This window comes from Poecile atricapillus, chromosome 3 (genome assembly GCF_030490865.1).
Source record: "Poecile atricapillus isolate bPoeAtr1 chromosome 3, bPoeAtr1.hap1, whole genome shotgun sequence".
Classification (NCBI taxonomy): Eukaryota; Metazoa; Chordata; class Aves; order Passeriformes; family Paridae; genus Poecile; species Poecile atricapillus.
Window position 1 is genome coordinate 89,348,787 of NC_081251.1, and position 24,650 is coordinate 89,373,436.

General features: G+C 41.5%; 1 long non-coding RNA gene across 1 annotated transcript; it reads right to left on the reverse strand.

The window, feature by feature from the left end:
- Positions 1–1,487: 1,487 nt before the first annotated feature.
- LOC131578337 (uncharacterized) lies at positions 1,488–24,238 on the reverse strand. The gene is made up of 4 exons (XR_009277447.1): positions 23,912–24,238; positions 21,605–21,703; positions 5,047–5,289; positions 1,488–1,645 (listed from the first exon to the last, which is right to left on the reverse strand). It is a non-coding gene; the product is annotated as an uncharacterized LOC131578337 (long non-coding RNA).
- Positions 24,239–24,650: the final 412 nt, after the last annotated feature.

The following is a 24,650-nucleotide window of genomic DNA, read 5'->3' on the forward strand; positions in this document are numbered from 1 at the left end:
CAAAATCTCACTTTTTTTCAGGCTCCTTATGACCTTGTCAGGGGGCAGAAATCTGTCCTTTCAAGCAGTAGCTAGTTGGTCCTTCTGTGACAACAGCAGCAGGAGCAGCATAGGAACCTCACAATCCCATTTATCTCTTCTGTTTTTCTTTCAGAGCCTGTCCTATGCCTTCAATACCTTTCCAATGTGAACAGTCTGGTACAACCTAACATTTGCAAATCTAGGAACTTGGAGAGATGTGGTTTCCTACTGCTGAGCTCTGCTTGACACAAAGGAGAAACCCATTCATCTGTAATTGCATAGAAGCATGTGTGCTTAGCTGTTGCAGTCGCCTCTTCCATCAACACCTGTTCCACCAGGCAGTTGCACACAGGGCTCAGGATGCAACAGCCTTAGCACAGTAGTGTACAGCTGGCACTGGGAGTGTGGCTCACAGATCTGGACGTGCAGGTCCAAAACATGTGAGACCCAGTGCCAAAACACACCCACTTCCAGTTCAGTAGCATCAGGAAAAAAACATTATATCTGTCTAAAGGCTATCCCAAACCACTTATTAACTGAGGGGGACGTGAATGCCTGGCTCTTTCTGATGCCTGATGTCCAGAAATAAGCTGCTGATCCTGAACAAGTCAGCCTTTGAAAAATCCATGTATGGAAATCACAGCCATTCATTCAGTCTCTGTGCTGTGCTCTGAGTTTCTGCTGCCTCCTCTCCCCTGTGCCACAGCCAACACAGTTCATTTTCCCTCCCTGCCTCCCCATACACCTTCTCAGGACACAGCCAGATGCTTCTTTAAAAACAGCTCCTTCCTGGTCCCCAGTCTTCCCCTTCCCTGCTCCTTCCTTCTGACAATTAATATCTGAAGGAGAGGATGTCCCTATGCATCATGGTTAATCCAGTTTGTCCATATAAAAAAAAGGCAACAACTGCAGTTGTTTAAAATGAGGTAAAATTTGGATAAGACAGTCTCTCACCTTGCAGAGATTGCTGTGGATTCTCTTGAAGTGTTGTGATCTCCTGCCTCCAGGGAAAACATATCCAGCATCCAAATGACTCCTTGGCATTGCTTGACAAGTTTCACTCCTACCAAATTAACATTTCTTTCAGTACACACTACATAGTCTGACGGCAATCAGGATGAGGATACTCATGCTAGGGACTGTGCAGTCCCTGGATGTGTGTGGCCCTTAAAACCAACTGAATTCAACAGACAAACAACAGATAAAAAACAGACAAAAAACCCCAAGTGCAGAAATAGCAGTGTGGCACTACCTATTTCATTTCAAAAGCAGATTTTATTACCTCCTCACAGCTGGTGCCTGGGTGGCATCAGTCATCTGGAATTTGAGTTTCTCTCTAGGAACTTAGTTTTACCAGTAACATTTTCATCTGCTTTTCAGAGTTAGAAAGCAAGTGAAAATTAAGAGCGAGTACACTCCAGGATCCTCTGAGCTGTACTTTCCAGTTGACCACTGGACCCTAATTTTGTTGCCAGGCATTTATCTTCATAACACATGGATTTGGTGTTACCTTTCCAGAGCTGTTTTCTGACAAGGAATTTTAATTCGAGGTGATTTGTGCAGAGTGCAGGGTCCCAGCAGGACTGATTCTGAGAAGTGCTCATTATGGGTATGGTTAGCTCTCCTGGAAGAACAAGACTATCATATTTAATATGTGAGGCAGAAAAGGACAACAGCACTGGCCATTTGGCCCTAGGAGACTGTAATTTTCAGTAGAAAACAAGTAAAACTTGGCATCAAGTTTGAAACATAAAAGTAACACCTATTAATTAATTAAATACATTTCGCATTAAAATAAATGGGAATAATCTGATTCAAGGCTAACAGGTTTGTGTCAGCTGGACAGTTAGGAGAGGCCCTAAATGTCCCCTTCTTTTTTGGCTTCTTGGGATGGGTTTTGTTTTTCTTTTACCTACAAACTTCAGATAATGGCTCAGCTGTGGCTCAATCAGTTTTTTAAAATTATCTTCCAGCATAAAGAGGTATTTCAAATCCTAAATTTAGGGACTGGAAAGGAAATCTGAAAGAGCACTAGAACAAAAATAAACAAGGGGGTTGTCACCTAGCAAACCTTTCAGATAGAAAAACAAGCCTCAAAAGCAATATAAATTCAATGTCTGCCTTGGCCTTGTAAGATATGGACTGGGAGCATTAGTTTTACTACCCAGTTTTCAGGCACTGGTGGCTATTCCAGCAGTATGCAAAGGTTACCCAGCAAATATCTGCTCACCTGGGGAATAACATCCCCCATCACACCTGATCGCTGTGTGCATTATACACTGAACAGCTGCAAGAGTCAGTGCTTTTCCAAAAGGCTGAAGCAATGAAAGTCCCTGTCTAGTTCTCCTACCTTCAAATCTCATGTCTATAGTGTTTCTGGTCTTTTTTTACCAGTCTGACAATTTACTTCTTCTGTGAAGACTGCCTTGTAAGTGTTCTTACCACCTGTTTAGGCAAAGGGAGACAAATGTAATCTCCTTGCAGTTGCATAATCTCATCTGTATTCATAGCTATATGAATATTGATGCAAGTTTTTCCCTATCCCTTTCCTTTTCCCAGTACAAGGATCCTGTAAGGAGGAGTCCCAAGGAAAGTCAGAAAATCTGTTGTAGTGACTCACATTTATTATGCCCCAGCAAGACTTTTCTTACTTAAGGCTGAGTCGCTCATTAGCTGAACCTTTGCAAAGAAAAGAAAAAACAAGGACTTTTTCTTCAATATTCAATTCTCATTTTTTATGCTACAACAACATGGATTATGGCTTCACCAGAATTTTTATTTCATTTCCTGTGACTTTCCTGGTTTTCTTTTTAGTATTTCTTTCATACAGCAGCATCCTTATGCCACTTGAACTGACTAGAGTCTTGGGTTGCCAGGCAATATATTTCCAGGTGAAACTGGTTCTCTTGAAACCTCTTCTTCCATTTCACGTGCTCTGGGTGTTTCATATTTATTTTTCAAAGCCCCAACAATACACACATGACTGAGATGTATTTGTCTCCCTGTGCTTAAAAATACAGTTGTTGAGAGGTCATTCCTAGTTTATATCTCAGAATCACATTGACTTATATACAGCACTCACTCCACTGGCCGCCCAGCTTTCCTGCTTTGGGGAAACAGAGCAGACCTGTGTGTCTGCTAATTTGTTGCAAACCTGAACAAGTCTCCTGGCGAGTGTGATTCCTGAAAAACATCTCCCCAGATCTTTCCTGCTGGTCCCTGTGAATCCAACACATTTGAAACAAAATGCTAGGGCAACTCTCTTTCTGACCAAAAATTAACGTGGTAAATTTGAGTGAAATTAGAGGAAATTTGCATCTTCACACTACTCATTTTGTCTTTCAGGTTCAAAGTACCCATATTTTCACATTAAAAAATTTTGGTCTACATCTAATTTCTTAGGCTTCACTGTCAAATCATGACTATAATGTTGGTGGGATATGTCTAGATGGCAAAAAAAACTGTAACAGATTTACCAGATTTTCCCCAGAACAAGTTTTAGAAGCCCGTGTGTCTTCAGCTACCCTTGAAAAGATGATGTAGAAAAATAACCTGCCTTGACTTTTTACAGTTACATAGTAAAAACCAATGCCATGCTTTTGTCCAGTAGGAAAATGAAGTGAACAAAGGTGTGCTGGTCAGTGACTGGCAATTAAATAATACATGGTGAAGTGTAGCTTGTATCTGGTGGGGATTTAATGCCCATGTTGTACATCTACTGCCCAACAGACAGGAGTATAACTGTGGCAGAGTGCCTCAGAGGAGACAAAGAGTTGCATTGTCCCACCCCAAATCCATTGTGAAGGACGGCCCAGGTGTTCTGATTGGGTTTGAGTCCCTGGGGGGTTTCTCCTTTGGTGTGTTTCTAGTGGTCCCTGACCCTGAACTCCACCCTCAAGGGTGGACACCCTCAAGAGTTCTGTCCCTCAAACACCCCTGCTGTGCGGGGTGTTTCTTCTGGACCTGAGTTTGTTCCCGTGCTGAATAAATGGTTTCATGAACCCGGAGCCTGTCTCGTTGGTGCTCCATGCTGGTCCCCAGAATCCTACTGCTTCCCTGGACAAGATCCTGAGGTTGCTGACTGCAACATATAACTGCTAACTTTTATGTGTAGCAGCTGCTAATGGGCTTCAGATTTATTTGGAGGGGAAGGTCTCTGAAGTTAGACAGAGAGTTCAAGCCCCATATTTCCAACTATCACATCATATCCATCTTTCTTCAAATGAAAGCTGTCCCAAAGTGGCTAATCACTGTCATGTCTTTCCTCCATCAAAAGTCAGTCAGGAATTACACACATCTAACTAATTTAGTCAACTGTATCAAATATCTCTGCTGATAGATTGACACCAAATATTTGGCTTCAAACGTGGAGATGCTTCAGGCAGAAACACTGCGAGGCCACAATTTCAGAGACCTTAAATCACCCCAGCCCAGCAGACACCTCTCATTCCTACCCCTCACCTTCCCCTTTGCTGGTGTTGCCCCAAGTATTCTTGCAGCTTCACAGTCCAGAAGGTGAAAGAAGTGATCCAGCGAAAGATAAATCCACAACAACAGAAAATAAAGGTAAATCTCAAAATGGATGGGTGGTCTAGCCCTCACCAGTACATGACCCCACAGCATGTCCAAGGCCACCAGGGAGAAGGAGGAGGTGGAAGGATAGGACTCTGTGGGTAGGATTGTTCTTTGTGGTGACAGTTAATGCCAGGCCGAATTGTTGGAGACCTGTGGCCACAGTTGAGGAAGGAAGGCAAGAGATGAGTCAGGAGAGCACCAGCCAGGTGCCACAACAAGATGAATTCTCAAAGGTCCAGGCATGTGTGCCTGTTTTTTTCCACTTAAGACTCACACAAATAACTGTGACTGATTTTCCTACTGTGCATGCTGTAAATATCTACTTCTGCTTACATTTTACTTTAGTCTAACTGAAATAACAGTGATTTTCACCACAAACAGCATCCATTTCTTGTCCAAAAAAGATAGCAAAGTGTAGTGGAACTGAAAACTGTAGATGTGAAAGCTTACCTTCAGAAGTGCTCAAGCCCTGCAGGGTGTTTTCCAGGTTATCTGAAGAATACAGGAGGGTGTCTCAACTGAGTTGCAGGAGGTAGCTTGAGAGATAGCATTGTGGGTCAGAAGAAGAAATGTGTGTGGTGCCTGTCTGGATACTGAGCATCCCAGAGAATTTGACTTGTTACCAGTGTCTCACACAGAGGCAAACTGCAGAGGAAGGATTTCAGCCTCTTAGCATCAACATATCAAGTTGCGCTGAAAGCAGAAAGAATACACCAAATGTTGCTTTTGAAAATTAAATTTGATCTGCCCATGGCCAGTTTTGCACTTCCTTTTCTGTTGACATGGAAGAGGGTCAATATTTGCTATTCTCAGGCGCCTATGTGCTTGCTAAAAATACATATTTGCATGAAGCTCAGCATTACCAAGGCTTTTTGATGGTAAGCTAAAAGAGAAAAAATTAACTCAGCAGTGTTAAAAATGAGTGGGAAACCTCTCCTCAAACTACTAATTCTTGTGGACAATATTTCAAGGTACTTACTTCACTTAAGTACTCTGTAAATATGACTTCCAAGAAAAAAAATCCTGTATTATAGCTCTAGACTAGCCTGAGCCACACCATAGCTCAGCTGTTGAAACCAACTTCTGAAAAGATCCCTGTGAATACAATTTTGTCAAGCAGAGTTGGTGCTGCAAGCCAGGATCAGCTGAAGAAATGTGGATTACATCTGCTTCATTGAATCCTGTTATTATCATTATTCACAGCTCATTTTTTCTTCCCAGTGTGAGGCTCTCCAAGCACAGGAATTTGCTGAGCTCCTGGTAACTTGCCACACACACTAACAAAGCTAGCATTTATCATGGCTTGTCAGAACAGCATTGCAGCCACTGTGTTCCTGATCCCTGCTACTGCATGAAAAGCCATGGGCCCTGCAGTCAGGCATGGTGAATCCACACACTCAGTATTGCACAGTGCCACACTGCTCGTTTCCCACAACTTTTCTGTTGCCCCCAGCTTTGGCAAGATGTACCTACTTAAAACAACTCTCCCCACCTCAAAGGTTGATTGTCTGCTCTCCCCTTCTTCTGCCCATATTCCACCAGCACAGCTGTTTCCCTGGCTGGGCTTTTCCACACAGTTCCATACCTTGCAGTGGCAAATATTAATGCTGTGACCATTGCTGAGGGTCAGGGCTGTCACCAAAGGCAATTGTAATACTATAAAAAAATTCTGACAAGAACCAAAAAATCATGTCCTACAGTAGGCATTCCCCATGGCTACCAGCTTTAGTGCAGGTTTGTATGAAAAGAAAATCATGGAAGCGCTGTCAGCTCTGCCTCCTGGCTCAGCTGGCAAATCCTGTATGATGTTAGTGTATAAACGAACAGTCCAGCTTCTTGACAGTTTCACCAGCGCTTCTTCAGTTTATTTTTCATTTTTATGAAATACATGTTTTTTAAAGGTCATAATATTGCAGGCTCTTGGTGTTGGCAGCACATTTATCTTCACAGAGGTGGCATTTGGTTTGGCTGTCTCTGCCCATCATAGACTTTGCTAATTCTTTTCTTTTCTCCTGGCAGCATTAATGGGCTCATGGCTCACCTTTGTATTTTTAGTGCTTATGTATTACCATAGTTTACTTTGGCTGGAACTACACAGCTCCCAAAAAGTGTTAGAGAGACCTCAACAAGTAATGAAAGAGACGACCAGGTCAAAATCAACTTCCTCTTTCTTTGCCTCCTTAAGAGCACCTTCAGTGCGATCGGAAGACAACACAACTGCTCCCACTAACTTTTGGAGCTTCCTTTTTTAGGCATCTAATATTGGGAAACACTCAAAGCTACCATGTCCTGTTGCCCACACCTTGTTCTTCTGTTCAGGTGAAGAGTGAAGTGTGGGGGAAGACGATAATTATTAGTATAACCAATTATATACATGGACTAAGACCTACTATAATGAAAGTAAAACCTGACTCCAGAGATTAATTATTCCAAATTTTTCATTTGTGTGTGTTAAATAAGGAATTAAAAAAACAGATCAGGAAAAGAAGGGAGTATCTTCTTTTTCATTCATTTTACCCCTCACTGCAGCAGAATTGCTGAAGGTGTTTAAAGACATTCTCATCCTTTCCAACTCTTTCTTTCCCACAGCTGCACATGGGCTGTGGTATCAGTGTGAAAGTGGGGAGACCAGTCCGCAGAATACATGAACAGATATCTTGTTTCTTTCTCTTGGCAACTCTTGGTACTATTTCCACTTTTTCTGTTTATTTTTCAGTTTTACCTCAAAAATTTTGGATATACAAAATATACAGGACAGCTCTTTTTATCTTTGTCTATCCCCATACCAGGCAATGTTTTTACTACCCTCTGTATCTTTACCAATGTTGAGTTTTTCATGGATGCTTTTCATCCCACTTTTTCTTTCAGATGGGGCATGCTGAAGTTCACACATCCTCATGGGCCAGGATTAGAAGGTCCCACCAACCACCTCATTAGCAAGAGGAAGAATATACCCCAGTCTGAGCTCTCCTGTAGCCAACTCTGCATTCTCCTCTGCATGCAGCTCCTCTGGGCTGTGCAAACTTCACAAAGCTTCTCAGTGAGAGATTGTGGGTGTCAAAGTACAGAAGTACACCGAAAAGACAGCAAATGGGATTTTCAAATATTCTCAACAGGTCTATTTCCAAAATCAGATTCTTTCAGAAAACTGCACTGTTGTCACCTGCACTACTTGGCTTTTTAAAAAGCTTTGAACTCTGAAGCATAAACTCTTTATAACACCTGCTGTGATTTTTCCCTTTTCTGCCAGCCCTAAGTCTGGGTCTTACAGGCTGCTGAAAGAAGGAGTGACATTTTCAGTCCCTTTCCTTGTCATGCATCTTACGCTGTGCATTCAATGATATGTCATTTGTTAGGTCTAAACCACCCTCCTTACATCCTTACAAGCTTACCCAAGCCAGGCACAGTATTGGGTAGCATCCCACAGCATGGTAAGCACCTTCTCCCTGGGCTGGCTGTATGTGGAACAATTATTGCATGAATAACCTTGATGTGTGGTGTGGTTTGTATTAGCATGGGCAGGGCAAAGTCAAACCTTTGCATACAAGCAGTATATTAGCCCAAGAAAGGGCTGAGGTCCTATAGGATTTTTCCATGGCTCCAGACAAGCCTGAGAAAGCACTGCCTTCTGCTCTGGCAATACTCTTGTCACAAAGGCCAGGGGTGTTTTCCACCAGCTCTGCCTGCTTCAGGGCACCTGGCAGCACCCTGGAGCCAGCACCAAGCTGGAAACAACAGCATGATCCAGTGCCTTACACATACAGCTCCCTGCTCCTGCCTCTTGCCAGTGCACTGGCAGCACCTCCCTCAGCTCTTGTTTCAGAGGTGCTTCTGCCAAACAGAAAGGCTCAACGCACTCCATGCCAGGGCAGTGTCCATGCTCCTCTTATCAGTGGCTGCTGCCACTGGAGAGTGGTAGTTTTGAGGCCACATGGAAACTCTCATAAATACTGTGAAAAACAGGCTGGCTTTATCCTGATAGGCATTAACAGAGCACTCAACATACATGTGGGATAAAATTCTATATAGAGATTCTTGCAGTCTGGCTGGATTTACACATAATGCAACTTGAAGCTGTAGATAGTCCTTGCAGCAGACATCCCACTCCCAGGTAAATCCATCTGCGTGCATCCTAACTGGAGCCTAAGATTTCCAGGGTGTTTTTTATTTTTCAGAAAGAGAGGATTAAAAAAGTGTTAATCAAAGTATATCTCCATCCCACTAAGCAAGTCTACCTCAAAATATATCCTCTTCCATGTAAAAAAAACAATTATTTTGAGGACTGAAAATTGCTTTTAGACTTTTAGCCTTCACAGACTGCTGTGTTTTTAGGTTTCTCTTTTCACCATGAATTTAACTTTCTTGTTAGTCTTTGGCCTTTTTTTGAGTATCTGTTGGAGAAACTGCATGAAGTAAGATTAGATGCACCCAGTAATCCATACCCAGGTTGCCTGTGATATGTAAAAAACACTACAAACATTAGTAGGGCCATACATTCTTGCAGGGTTTATCCATAGTGTGAACACAAGCAACATGGTGGTGGGTGATACAGTCTCAAGCTGAGGAACTTTAAGAGGGACTACATCCGTTCTGACATATTTATGAAACCTTTAACTTAGAAGCTTTCAGTTAACTTCAGATACATGTTGTATGTGTCAGAAATGAACAAGCCATCCTGCCTTATAACCTGTGACTTGAAAAGATGGAGTTGTAACAGACTCCTTGGCTGGAAAGGCAAAAGGCTAAATTGGACCTACTGGGTGGAATTTAACACAATACTCTCTGCTCTGACCGTTCTTTTGTAACATGAAAGCTGGAAAGCAATATTCTTGTCTCTCTGATGTTCAGCTTTCTCTCTCTGTAAAACGGATTAATAGTACTTACCTAGCCCATAGACATGTTGACACAATTTGCCTACCACGTTTTGAAGTTTGCATCTGAGAGATGCTCTACAAAAGCAGGCTGTTACTAAAAGCAGAGTCCTTTTGGAAAAGCAGTTAAAAATAATTAGTTGCATATTCAAGTGTGTTCTGTAGTCTTTTTTCTTTTAATTGACGGTCTTCACTAAATATTTCTTGCATATTTTAGGAATGATATGACTGAAAATTAAGTAACATTTGCCCGAGAAATCATCTTTCAGACAATACCAAAAAAATGGGCAGCTGAAACAGAAGGAGGTCTTTGCCATTTCTTGGAATTTTCCTTTCTTATCGGGTATAATCCTAGGAGACAATAGTACAGAGCACCATAAATCATAGAGACCTGCACGGCATTGTCTCCTTTGGTGCTTGTATATAGAACATGTATTTTGCTGAGTTTAGTCATCGCCTTCATGTGAGCAATGATCCATTTTGTTACGAAGAATCTCTATTGGTGGCAAATTGATGTAAGTGGATTCATTAAACAGGTTTTTCTTTGAATGTGTGACTTTGTTTTACCTTCCTCAGAATACAAATGCTCTGTGCATCACTGCTGTGTGGATCAATAGGTTTCTTCTAATTTTACAGGCACAGACAGAAAACAAAAAATGGCACTAGTTTATTTTTTTTTACCACAAGTTAAAAATATCTCAAACTTCTTCCTCACAGAGATACTGATTTTTATCTTAGAAAAAGCATGAAGTAGGAGTATTTTCACAGCAGAGAAAGAAAGTATTCTGTACATTCCCTAGCAGTAGTAAGAACTTTAGTCCTCTGAAGATATAAACATATATATATATTACAAATATGTGAACCTCCCATAGCACCTGCCTCTGCCCTGTATTGCCCCACCACCAGCCCAGGCCCCACTGGCTCCCACCTGATGATTTTCCAAACCAACAACTACTTCTCAGCTGCCATCTCTTCTTTGGTGTTTTTTCACCTCATTTTCCTTGGACACACACATAATCTAAAGTAAAGAACTTAACTGGGTACAAGAGCACTATAGGCTTCTCTCCTCCCAAGAACTATAAAATATAACTGGTCTATTTGCCTCTGCCACCAAATTAATATTGAAAACATCTTTCAAATGACCTGACAGTACAACCAAAATTTGGTTCTTCCAAATTGTGAATGGCTGGTACTGGGGGTCTGTTCGACCCCCACACTGCCACTATCCCAGATAAGGGTCCCGAGAGGAACGGCCATCCACAGAGTCTCAGGCAGCTTCCAGCCAGGGGTAAGCCTTAGGAGCGTGTCCTGAGGCTTCAAGTGATCAGCTCTTTCAGAAGTGATTTCTGCTCTGTGATCAGCTCAGATCAGCCCAGCTCCGCTCATGGGTTACCCCAGCTAACACGTAGATGAGAGATGGGAGGCTGTGTAGTGTTCTGTGGACTCTTTTATTAGCAGGCTTCAGTGAAGGGGGCCAGTGAAGAACTTCTACTGAACTGGGCAAAAGCCGGGGTTTTTATAAGGAAGGGGACAATTGGGAAAAGGACCAATGGTTTAAGACTGGGGTAAAATGACCAATAATTTAGTGGAAGATAACATGGGGTCCCGAAGCAGGAATGGGTCCACAGCTTAGTCTCGCCGTGACTAAGTAGTTTTGTCTTATTTTAGGGGACAGATCTCCAAGGAGGAAGCCTGTTGGAACACTGGGCTTCCTCCACACCAAACAATTTTAAATCCCTCTGCCTGACATGGATTTTCCTTTTTTAAGTAGAAGGACAAACCATGACAATGAGCTGACAACTCATGGTCAAAGATAGCTTTGAATTTCCTGGGTGAAATCTTGCTAGCTTCTGTCAGAAACTCAGTACTTGAAAGAAGAAATAAAGAAAGAAAAATACCCTGAACAAATCCAAACAACCTCCTCTGCCCAAAAATAAACAAAAAATACCCAAAACAAACCCCAAACCTGTGTGCTTACTCTAAGAATCAGAAGACTTCATTGTGTAAGTTTGTACTTAGAAAGTTTTACAAATGCATTTTACTTACTTCACTTAAAAGAGCATCTACACCAGAGCTCTTCTGGCCTGTCAACTGCATAAATTCTTTCAATTAGATTTCTTCTTTTTACTAGACATGTTAGGAACCTACTGGAAAAGATCAGTCCCAGCTTTAGTCAATATATTAATTTTCTGCTTATGTAGTATGCCATTAATATTTTGAAATTATTAGATCTCAGATCTTTTTATGAACAAAAGACAAATGTCATTTCCCCATGAACATCAACATGAGACATCAAGCTTTTTAAAATGCTGTTATTCCCCCATCCTCCTCATATTCTTAGAATATCTTAACACTTACTGTGTTAAAATTACTAGGGAAAATAATTTCTTGGCTGTCACTTTGCCAGGTTTCACTGTGAAATATGTTTTTATATCTCCGTTACTCCTTTATGAAACTCTGAGAGTTGGGGCCAAAGAGCAAACCTAAACTGGGAGGGATATTGAGCTGTCACCACCCAGCAAAGCAATTCATCTGATTCTGCTCATTTGGAGTTCAGGAAAATGTATTAGCTGAAAGATCAGAAAAAAAGCAATAAGGAAGCTTTCTTGGGATAACAGAGCATCCAGGTGAGCCTGACTGTGCTTTACAGCTGCCTGCAAGCTGAGCTGAGGATTCTGAAGAGCAGCAACTGCAATTTTGTGATAGTGTTCTATGGCACAACTATTTTCTTTCATGTTAAATTCAATCTGAGGCAAAACGTTGAAGAGTCAACAAATATGATACTGAGTGTTAAGTCCTACATGTTTTAAGAACATCACTGTCATTTGTTTTTTCAGGAAGGCTCATACACATTAGGAAAAACCAAACTGTTCCACTATGAAAAACATCTAAGCCACTGTTTGTCTAAACCCTATTATTTTTATCTTTAAACTCCCAAATCAGTTTGTTCTCCACGAATGTGACTGACATGTTACAGTGAGTTGCATAAGCAATTAGGAAAAATTTACTGTTTCTCTCTATATACTATTCATTATTTCAAGCTGTTGAACTTGGACCAACTTGGTGGATTGAACAGATTTTCCAACAGGTAATTGACTTCAAGAGAAGGCCTGGAATAATTCTAGCTGGCTGTTACTCTGGGAACGAACCTCCCTCCCCTAATTAATCACTCTGAGGAGAATTTTTCTTTCTGAATAAACTCATTATTTTTAAACATATGACATTTGTCTGTATAAATAAACTCTAGAACTGTGATTTAAAATGTATGCTAACTGTAGGCACAACATGCCATGGATAGCAGAGCCTCCTCTGCATTTTCTGGAGTGACTTTATCTGATTACAAAGAAGTGGGGGCAGGGAAATGAACTGACTTGTGATTTCACCCACTTATAACCATGATTTCTTTACTTGTATGATTGTTGCATTTAAAAACACTCAAGGAGACATCAGCTGTTCAGCTGGAGAGGACCAAAAAGTACTGAAAGACAAAAAAAAGCATACCCAAAAAGGACAAAGCACAACCAAATACAAAAAAAGGATGCAACAAATCAGTTTTTTTAGCAGAGAGATGCTCCCTCCTGTTCAACTGTATCACTTCAGTGGAAGTCAGTCATTCAGACCTTTTTTCATCTTAAAAACTGTTTTTCACAGTATGAGGTTTGAACAGATATTCTGTTCCAAATCTTGTTTTAAGATCTGAAGATATTACTACCCACGTTGCTAAGAAGAGGTTACAATTTCCTAGCTAATTTTATCTCAAGTGGGTTGATATTTCTCATCAGCAGGACTGGGTAGAAGTTCGCCTCTAATGGAGAAGCTGATTTTTAAAAAACATTCCTCTGGTAAAACAAACACTGAGTGTCTGTGTGGTAGTTTGACATTTAGAGAAAGCAATAAGAACCACCCAGGGAAGTGACTTCTTTGAGAGAAGCAGCTGAGAGTTTCTTCTGTGCTTGAGATCAGGCCAATAGCTGACCAGTTCTGAGAACTGAAAGCATTTTGCACCACTGAAAAGTAAGTCCACCTCTGTGAATACCACCTTTTAAAAACCCAAATCTGGGAACTTCTTTCTCTTTCTTTCTGGCCTTAAAAGGCAGCAGAGCTCTGGAGGACCATGCGCTCCCTCCCAGCGGCTGCTGGGCTGAGAGAGGCACCAGCACAGCCTGAAATCCCACACCATGACTGTCGCAGCCCAGGCAAAATTTAACCCTTTCATGACACAGATGAGACCTGCAGACCTGGTTTTTTTTTATTTTTTTTCCCCAGGGAGAGAAAAAAGAAAATCAACACGTAGAAAGACAACCTGAAACATCAAAGTCAGTAAAAGGAGGAGTCAAGCCTCAGATGAAGGAGTGATGAGGAGATGCCAAATGGGCTGAAATATTCTTTTAATAAGGCCATGGAGATGGACAATAAATCTCCTTCGATTCATGAAAGAGTATTGGGGGAATTAAATATTCAAGCTGTAGATCTGAGCAGAGGCATCCATTGATAAAGCTAAGCAGATGCTGGAGTAGCTGTGATCCCATAAGACGCTTGAACAGAGAGAAAGAGATGAGAGCTGATGAAAACCCTTTGCTCCCAGGGAGAGAAGAAGAAAACCTCTGTTCCCAGAGATTATCACAGAGACAGATGGAAAGAACCTTTGCCTTTGAATAACTCATCCTTAAAATAATACCCCTTGAGTTCATGGCTCATGGACACACCTCTAGGAGGGCTGTGAAAATGGGAGGAGGGCACAATGGCAGAATTTGTGCCCAGGTGGCTGGAATTCGTAGAAATTAAAAGCCACAACAAAACTGTTTCTTGTGGAGAACTCTCCATGGTATGACAAGAGAAAACTCCTCTCGCTACAAAGACTGATGAAAAGACTATTGTATAGTTAGTACTGTATTAACATCCCAGATTTTGTCTCTACGTTGTTGGGAAAAGAAAAGTTGGGTAGGGGGAGGAAAGGTTTCTGAAGGTTTTATTCTGGTTTCTTATTCTTGTAGTCCTGTTAATAAAGTTTCTTTATTCCTTTAAAGTCTTAAGCTTGTTTTGCCCTTCTCCTAATCCATATCTCACAGCAAGAAATGAGTAAGTACCCTGGTATTTTTAGCTAGCACTAAAACCTACTACAGTCTGGTAACAGTTTCTGTCTGCAAGTCTGAAAAAAAGCCAAAGAAAATTTTTCATACAATCAACTATAAAAATATACAACTCATTCCATGTATCTGACTAATAGAATGGAATTAGTTCTAGTCCTTATTGTCCACAAAATGTTGTGGTGGTGAGAAGTTTACACTGTGTTCCTGAAATGAAGTACATTGATGGATGGCAGATCCATTGTTTGCTGGGCCACGATGGTCTGGATGCTGAGGTCTGAGCTGCTGCTGGAAGGATGTCGATAGATCCACCTTCTTTAAGCATGCTGTACTAGCCACAGTCACCTACAGGGCATTACCCTGACCCAGCTCTGCATTAGTTATTCAGAAACAGCAGTAAGTGAATACTGGCTTTAGACTCAGTCTGGACCACTTGGCTATATCCTTTATCCCTTTTTCTCTCTGCTATTTTCTAGTCTTAGAAAGGATCCTAAACAGTTCCCCACATCTTTCCAGACTGAACTGGATTCAAGGCAACTCTGGTACAAAGACCAGTTCCTGCCACTTCTACCAAAGAAGAAACACCATCTGTTGCTGCACTATTAGTACTTCGTTAGAAGTCACAGAAGTTCTTTCCATGCCTCGTACAACAGCCCACAGCTGGTGCATGTGGCTGGCAAAGTATCCAAACCCTTTATGGACTAGCAGACAGGCAAAGCACTTGACCCACTGGCTACAAGTGGGAAGGAAGCCATTAAAAATAGAAAGTCTCTGCCTCCTTGGGTATTAATGTGATGCTCCAGAGTGTACAATTAGAACAAACATTAACATAATCATTGGTTTTTAGGGCTCCCATTTTAAAGCAATGTTTTTCTAGTAACACCTCTTCAACATCTCTCCTCCATTCAGCTACGAGGTATTAAACTGGGCTCAAGCCAGTAACAACAGCAGACCCATCCCACCTGGCAGTCCCACCAGTCTGCTCCATCAGTTCCCACAAGCCTATTGAGCAACACATATAGAAAGAAAGCAGCTGCAGCTGCAGCACTGGCTATGCTTCACTCAGAAGGTATGCACTCCCCATTCCAAAACAGCCACAGCTTTATTAAAGCCCTCACTAAAAAATAGGAAAAAAGCAAATTAACTCCAAATACATGAAATTCATTTAAACTTTTCCCAGTTGCTGGGGAAGCTCCAGTCTGCATGATGACTACAAAAGCAAAGCACTTAACAGCCTTGCCATGCAACTTGAATGTGTCTGTACAAGACAAAAATTCAAGCCTTTCCTACTCAAGCTATCAATCAAAGTGAAGCTAAAATTACAGTTTAACAAGCAGGTATACATGTTTTAGTTAGCAAATAAGGCAAGAAAAGCATTATTTTTAGTTGCAGTGATGAGGAAAAAAGTGAAAAACAGAACGAGGAAGGGAGGAAAAATGATGTCTCTCCATTTGGCTCAGGCTTCTGAAGTTTTAGTTAACATTGGCAGCATTTGGATACGATATGTCTCCTAATGGTATTCAAGATGTCCCTTAGACTGAATTATTGCTGTGCATATAATTATATTGTAAATTGTTTCTGTTTTGTTTTTGTTTAATGAGCTAGAAAAGAATGATTGTGCTTGCCCCAAACTTGCCAATAAATTGTGAACTGTTTTATTAGGTGACCCCATGGGGCCAGGATGACCAAGAACAGCTGCTTTTTCAAGCAGATGCTCACCAAAATCCAAAGTGCATCAATATGAATTTTTCTTCTTGATTCCAAATGCTTTTCAGCTGAAACAACAGAAAACTTTCAAATTGCTTATGACAAAGTCTGGATCAGCAATGAGCTGATTTGCTCTCTCTTAAATTATGGAAACTGTTGTGGCTGGTTCTGGGGGTCTATCCAACCCCTGGCTGCCACTGACTTCCTGGATAAGGGTCCCACAAGGAACAGCTGTCCAGGAGTCTCAGGCAGTTTCCAGCTGGGGGTAACCCCTATGAACTCAGCCTGAGCCTGATCAGCTCTTTTAGATGTGATTCCAGCTCTAGTCATCAGCTCAGCTCGCTCATGGGTTACCCCAGCTGATGCGTGGACAAGGGCTATGCAGCATTCCACAGAGTCCTTTATGTGACAGCCACACCCACTGAACTGGGCAAAAGACGGGGTTTTGATAGGGAAGGGGACAATTGGGAAAAGGATCAATGGTTTAAGACCATTGGTAAAATGACCAATAGTTTACAAAGAGATAACATGGGGTCCTGAAGCAGGAAGGGGTCCACAGCTTAGTCACCATGACCAAGTAGTTTTGTTTTATCTTAGGGAACAGATCTCCAAGGCAGAAGTCTTTCAGAGGACTGGCCTTCCTCCACTGAAAATTTGCCCAAACACAGCCATCATTCATCTTCCCTAATACCATACAAAAGCTTGCCAGTTGCAGGATCACTAATCAGACTCTTAGGCTGGTCCCTTGGACCGGAGGTTAGCCAAGTTTCTATTCTCTGCATTGGATCAGCAAATCAGATTCCCATAACACTGGATGATGGAGGAAGGTATCTAATTTACCTTGTAGGTACAAATTGCAGAATGTATCAACAGAAGTCACAAATACATTCCTACCTACCAAGGAGCTCCAATTCCAATAGGATTATGGTGGTTGTTGTATGTCTTTCTAAATGCTCTTTGATAAAAGTACTCACTCTTCCAGCTTTAACTCTGCCCTCCGTATACACACACCACCATAAACGCAGTCACAACAGTGTTAGGAGCAAACAAGTTCCTCTCAGCACTTCTTGAAATGTAGAAGACCATGACTGTGGATGCCAGAACTCCGTCTTGACCTCACATTTTGGTACATTTTGCTCCAAAATTGCAATCCTTTACTCTGGATAAGGTATATCCATCCATATCCCTAGATAAGGCATAGTGAACACTGAATTCAGGTCACAGAAGCTAGACATTTTTGCTAGAACTTCATTTAAACAGAGTTGTTCTGGTAAACTGCTTATCATAAAAAAGGCAAGGCTGCCTTCTGAAAAAGTTGTGGCAGAACCCTTTTTGCCAAAGACAAGAGGTCACCGTGAAATGTAAGCTCTTTTGCATAGTAAAAAAAATTTTTGCTACTATTCAGTGGGAAAGAGTCAGCGATGCCACTCAATCCATCTTCAGAATAATCAGCGAAACAAAACTCGAAGCAAAGGCTAGGCTGTGTCATGATATCAGAATTTTCTGAATGCTATTCTCATTGGTTTGATGAATGGGGAAAGCGGAGAAAATCTCTTTTCCTTTTTGTAATTCTTTCCCTATGAGGAATAATTTCCCAAAGGAATTATTTAATCATAAATTACAGCTAGTAACTCACTGAAGAGGGAAAAGAAACAAGTCAGTAATGAAGAATCAACTTTTTGGTCCCAGCAGGGAACTGAAAGAAGCAGCTTTTTTCTATTACTATTTAGCCCATCCTGGGGTGTGATTCATTAGTACTTTCATGGCTCACCAGGATATTTTGGTCACTATTTTAAGAACAGTCCGATCTGTTTTTATGTTGTTTTCGGAACTCATGCTGCATTTTCTTGCAGTTTCTAGCATTCTCCTAAATGCTGGATGTGCTTGAGGTTCAAGACTGCACTTAGGGGATAAAAAGGTCACTGAGCCAAAAGGAATAGCTATAATGAGCTTTTGTTCCCCACCAGAAACCACCTCAAAATTTTTATTAAAACAGAAGTTTGGATTTCTGAGCAGCTGCCAGCTCATGGGTATGAGCAGATTCAGCAGGGCAGGAGTGTTCTGCTGGAGAGGGTCTTGAGAGCTTGTTGTGCTGTGCCCATGAGCATGGAAAAAGGTCACAAGTGAAGTTTGTGGAAGAGAAACATTGGCAGTCTGACAAGAGACTGTTTCACTGAAGTGTGATGTGTGCAGAAGAGTCTAGGGGTAGGATAAGGCCACTGTGTTTACTAACTTTGAAGGACTTTTGATCTTTAATTCAGAGAGCTAGAGAATTCTGTCACAACTGGCATATGTCCTGGAAAAAACAAAACTTGTCCAACCTGTGTTAATACAAATACAAAGCAACTCAGCAAGCAAACAGCATGGGCGAAACAGGAAAGTTTGAGAATGAAGTCAGAGGTAGGGGTTGCTGGGAATGGAAAAGCAACAGCTGAGAGGCAGGTAAACTACCTGAAATAAAGTCAAAAGCCTCCATAAGTTGCCTATTCTCCCCCAAGCTATCCAAGCATCATATTCAAAGTGTTTCATAATCTTCTGAAACTTGGTGAGTTCACAGCTTGGTTAACAATTTTGACAGCGAATCTCACCATTTTAATGGCCCTTTTGTCCCATGTTGTCTTTCTCTGTAGGACAACAAAAGTGTAGGATCTGAATATGGAGAAGAACAAAGAGGGGAAAGTGAAATTAAGAGTTTCAATAGATTGGAGAGAAGCAAATGTGATAGTCAGAAAAAAGGAAATGTGTGATGTGGAAGAAAAAAATGGCAGAAGTGCAAGCTGTTGGACACATCAAGAGTATGCTGACACATGTCCCTATAGGTCCAGGATTCACAGGTGTTGGCTGGGGGCTTGACATCTGAGAGCTGTGCTGGTAAACTTGCATTTGCAGAGGGATTAACCCAGGACACAGCAGTACCAGAGAGCAGCACTCCCCCAGGCTGGCCTGTGCTGCCTCAAAGACCAATGCAGAAGCTGCCTGATTTGAGTCCTCATGGTTGCAGGAAAACTCTGTTCCTAAGCTGCTCCAGCTGCAAACCTTCATAGTAATTGTTGCATGCATCTCATCAATGGCATTTATCAGCCTGGAAAATTAAGAGATCAGGAAAACAGACAATGCCATACTATACTGGGTCTTCCCCCTTAACATGGAGTGTCACCAATGCCAGCCACAATGAATACAGGAAAGAAAATTTGGGCAGCTGCAACCAGACTGATTTGCACCCACTAAAAGTATTATGTTGGATACCACAAGAGCAGTTTACTTGAACTCATCACAGTTGGAAATAGATCTGTCCTTCAGGAAGCAAAACTACAACAAAAGAGTGGAAGCTTTGTTGCCTCTTTATCCTTGGCAGACTCTTACTGTTGGATGTTTTCAGGCACTCCAGGATAACAAATTTCTTTCATGTTGTGAAGCCTGGTACTAAGAGCTTCCTGTTCCCACTATAACCACTTGGTTTGAATTAACCCTGATGGTTTTGCCTAAATTGTTTTAATTTTTTTTTTCAGCAAAATGGTTGGACTATTTCCAAAGCAGAAGCTGTTGTTTGTGATTTTATGCTTACAAGATCCTTTCACAAGCAACTCCAAACCCCATGCTCTGGAGCAATGACCTGGTATTTGTCTGACACAGCCTTTACATCTGAAGAGTAAAAAACTTGTGTAAAAAGTTACCCTAATTATGGGTAACTTGGGGTATGGGAAAAAGAAACTGCAAAAGCAAAATTCTCTTTTAACAGGTCACACAAGCTCCATAGAAGTGTCATTAAAATTTCACATCCCCAGAACTAACCCATGTTTAGCATGTTCCTGCTTTTTCTGATTTTCTGGTGGGAAAACACAAAGGACCCTGGCGAGGGTCTGTATTCAACTGACAGCTAGGTAGGAAAGAAAGAGAGAGATTTTACTTACCAAAAGATAACACTGTGCTACACGCTCACACACCGTGCAGAAATGGATCAGATGTGTATTTAATGCCTTTTACAAACTAAAAAAGCCAGTTCTGTAATTATGATATGAAGTAATTACTGTTATTTAATTCTCCCTGGTTCCATGATATATTTCCAGCAGCACAGGAGTTAAACAGGAAGCAACTGAGCTGAAAACAGGGACCAGTTGCTTGGATTCTGGACAATAAACTACAGAGGGAGATGTGGCTACACATAGAGATCCCATGATCTGGACTTGGAGAGAGTGTCAGGGAGAAAATAAAAGAAATAATAATGAATTGTAGCACTTGGGCTTTTCAGACTTCATGCAATCATTAACTGATGAGATTAACTTGAAGACAAAGTCAAGGCAATGACAGTATAGGTAAAGAAAAGAGCACAGGGGAACATCTAGCCAGGAAAAGGGGAAAGAAATTCACTCTGGAGAAGGACCCTGTTGGCCATGAAGCATCAACCTGCTCTGGTGCCCACCTTCAGACAGCTACTTCTGGGAATCTGCTGAGAAGCTGAGCACAGCAGTGGAAGGTTACAGAGGCCATAGGCCAGACTCCTTTGCCAGCCACTGGAACAAGGTTTCACATACTGCTTTAAGGGTCCTGAACAAGGAGCCTGAAGAACCTTTGAACTGCTGTACTAGTATAGATAAATAAAATACTTGGTTGGCTGTCCTGGGAATGTCTACCCTGAATGCATAACTCTGTGTTAAGGGAATTTGATAGCATTACTCCTGGATTAACTGCTATCTCTTTTTTTCACCCACAGCTGCAGAAGTAAAGTTCTGACCTCGGTGCGCAGATGGAGTGAAAAACCTCACCAGTGGGCTCCTGGAGAATGCTGGTATCTCCTCCCACAGTAAAGCTCTTTCTCCTCCTCTTTCCCTGACCCAATGTGAACTTTCTATTGGATTAACAGTACTTCAGTGGCATGTGGTTAATGGATTTGCACACAACATTGTCAAGAGAGGCTTGTGCAAGTCAGTAGAAGAGAAGAACAGTATTGATGGGCTGATAATCTCTACAAAAACAGGAAGGAAATATTCATCTGTAAAAATACAATATGTTTGGAGCTGAACTCAGTAAAATATTCTATTTTTACTTTCTCATCTTTTATGGTTTCACAGGTAAAAGTTGCTTTTTTTGCAGAAACACCTGCAAAAAATATTTGGATTCAATGACCATTTGTCCATGACTATTGAAAGAAGGTAGAGTGATGGAGAACAGTGTGGTAGAAACTATGGATTTATATGGAACATAATAGAGAGAACTGCATAATAACTGATTGGTTGGCTCAATAACTGGCCAGGAAAAATAGAAAGGGGCAGAAGAGAATATACTTAAGATTGGCCTAAAATTATTTTCAGTTATTCCCACTGAAATGGAAGAAAAAAAACTTACAAACTTGAGAATTTCAGTCCAAAATAGAAGCCTGGAGCTGACTTCCAAACTACAGCTGCTGGGCAGAGCTACAGCACTGCGAGTTCTTTGGCTTCTTGCCTAATGGTGACAAGAAAGAATTTATATCAAAACCCATTGCTAATACAAGTCATATTTTAAACATTTGATCAGCATTAAGCTTTGACTTCTCAAGAACTGACAAGTAATTCACGGTCTGTCCCAACAAACTTGGTGTCATTGAAAACATTCTAGGCTGACAATACCAACAATGTTACCAGCGTAATTTCTGTCATGCCAAGAGTTATATTAAAAAGAAACCCACACATAATTTGGAACAAGAAACATATGTAAATGATTTAGACATACACAATTGTTTGGGGGAGGTTTATTTTGTTTTGTCATGTCTTTAATTATGAATCCAGAGGAGATCAATGCAAGTATCAAAATCATCATAATGAAATATTTAACCTCCTAGCTGGCTCAAGCAACAGTCATGACAAGATGCTGCCACATCCAATCCCTGTGAAGAAACCAAATGGTAAACAGACACGACATTGCTTGTCAGGCAGCAGCCTCCTCCTCTGAAACCAAATATCCATAGAGACAAGGCAGAATGAACTGGCTATTATGATCATTTATATAAAATAACTGAATATTAAAATGAGAGATGATTGTGCTTTACAATTTGCAGTCACTTGTCCTTCAGCTGAGCTTTTCACTTGAATATCAAGACCTTATTAAAAGCATTATTAAATGAGGTCTCAGACCACTCCAACATGAAAGACATCTTAAAATCCTTCACTTCTCAAGTCAGGAAGCTCAAAGCAGACAGACTGGCTCTAAAATTAATTTGTTTCAACTTATGTGGCACATGGGCTACTTCTAAGGGCTCCAACAAAACATCAGTACATTGTGTGGTTTTGAATTATTTTGACCCAATTCATCTCTTCCCAGGTCTTAAAAATAACAACACAGCATGCAGTTTGGAGTTGGAAAATGAAAGCAGCTGCCATTAGCATTGACCCATTCTTCCCGGAGTTTTACTTGCCCCTTCCAACTCTTGTCAAGGGCTGAGCCTGGGACAAGAGAATGCTTATATCCTGCATATTCTTTCCCACCCCTATTTCCTCATCCCCACTTCTGTTCACCTGCCTTGTACTGTAAACAATTGACCAAACTGGTCTAGAAAAATTAAACTGGAGGACTGGAAATGGCCATGCAACAAAATGACAGTTTGCTTTTTTACCTGCTGCTATAAAATCAAAAATACAAGTAGAGTCTTAAGGAAGTAAGTACTTTAAGTAATGTGAACTACTGAATAAAGCTGCATTTATATAAAATAATGCTTCTAATCATTTCTTACTACAAAAGATTTTCAATATTAATTCTGAAGTGGGACCTGCCTTTTAAAGGATGCTGTGCACCACATGACCAGTGGATGGCACACATGCACACACACCTCTTTGTACCCGCACACACACCTCTTTGTACCCATGTATGTCTTGAAGCACACTCTTGCTTTCATGGAAAGGAATGGTGGTGAAACAGGACCAACCTGATAACAGTGTATGAATCGACACCACAGCAACAGAGTGACAGCTTCACACCGGCACACAGACAGTAGCCCAGTGGTACTACATCATCTATGAGTCTGAAGTCACAGCATCACTCTCACAACAGAACACAGAGGAAAAGTTGTGGTTGTACACATTCACCAAGAGGCATTTTTTCTCTGGTAACAAAACCTCACTTTAGTGTTCCTCATTATATCGAGCCTGTGGGGCAACACTGCAGAGGAGCTGTGAGCCCAGGCTCAGCTCTGCAACAACTTTTCCATTCACACACGGGACATAAATCATATCAAAAGACAAATCAGAGAAGGCCTGGGATATCCTAATTGAAAGCATCTCTGAGACTGCTTGGCAAATGTGTGCTCTTGCTCTCTCTTCTGATAAGAGAGCACATTCCTGGAGGCTTTGGCAAGTTCAGTGTCCCTGTACAGACACCATTATCATCACCAGTATTTACAACACACATACTCCCAGGGCACATTACCCCCTTCCCAGTACCAAGGAGATGGTACTTCTCAGGATGCACACAGCACTGGCCTGGTCCTGACTAACACTTGCCCTTGACTGTCATTAACTTCAAAGAAGACTTGAGGCACACTGTTGGGCCATTTCAATCTGGACATGTAGGTTTTTAGAAGCCTTTGTCCATGTACTGAGCCTTTCCTTACTGTAGGACTGGCACCTTTAGGAGCCTCTTGTTCTGTGGGGCAGCACCTGGATGTCTTCTACTGTCTACCTTCTCTGTACCTTTGGCTTTCTCCATCTTTTCAGTAATGCCCAGTGCTAATCTTCCTTTGTTCCAATGTGACCAAGGGCTGGCTCTTCTGCTCTTAACTTGGTCGTTGTGCAGCAGATTCTTCATGAGGAAAAGCAGAGAAGTGAGTGGAGTGCTGCAGATGGGTGCTAAAAGGGCACCAGGTACCCTGTTGGCCTCCCATTCAATGCAGTGTCTTCCTCAGTGTGTCATTGCTTGGAATTCATTTCCATCAGATGCTTCCCTCAGCCCCTCTCTTTCCCACCACACTGAGGGTGGAGACCTGTAGGAACAGGAGGGCTCTGCCCAGGGATCCTGGGCAGGTAAAAGGAGACAAGAGACAAAAAATAACAAAAGGATATTGAGAAATCTGCTAAATAACAATAAAACAAGCAACAAATGCATTGTCATGGCCTGAAGCCCACAAAACAGGGCTTTCAGTAACCAGAAGCGCTGGGAATATTCATAGGTATCCTGGTTTAGGGCAAATTTGGGACCCCCAGTTTGGGTTCCTCCAGAAAGAAAATTCAAGCAGCCCCTCCCCCAGCTGATTTGGGAAAAAACCTGTTTATTTAACAGAATTTGAATAATATTAAACAATAAAACCTCTTGATGTGCAATGAGATGGCAAATCCAGGAAAAAGTCTGTTTCATGTGGTGTAGCTTGGCTCGCTCAGGTTCTTATCAGTCCCTCCAGTGTTGGAAAGTGCCAAGGCCCAGG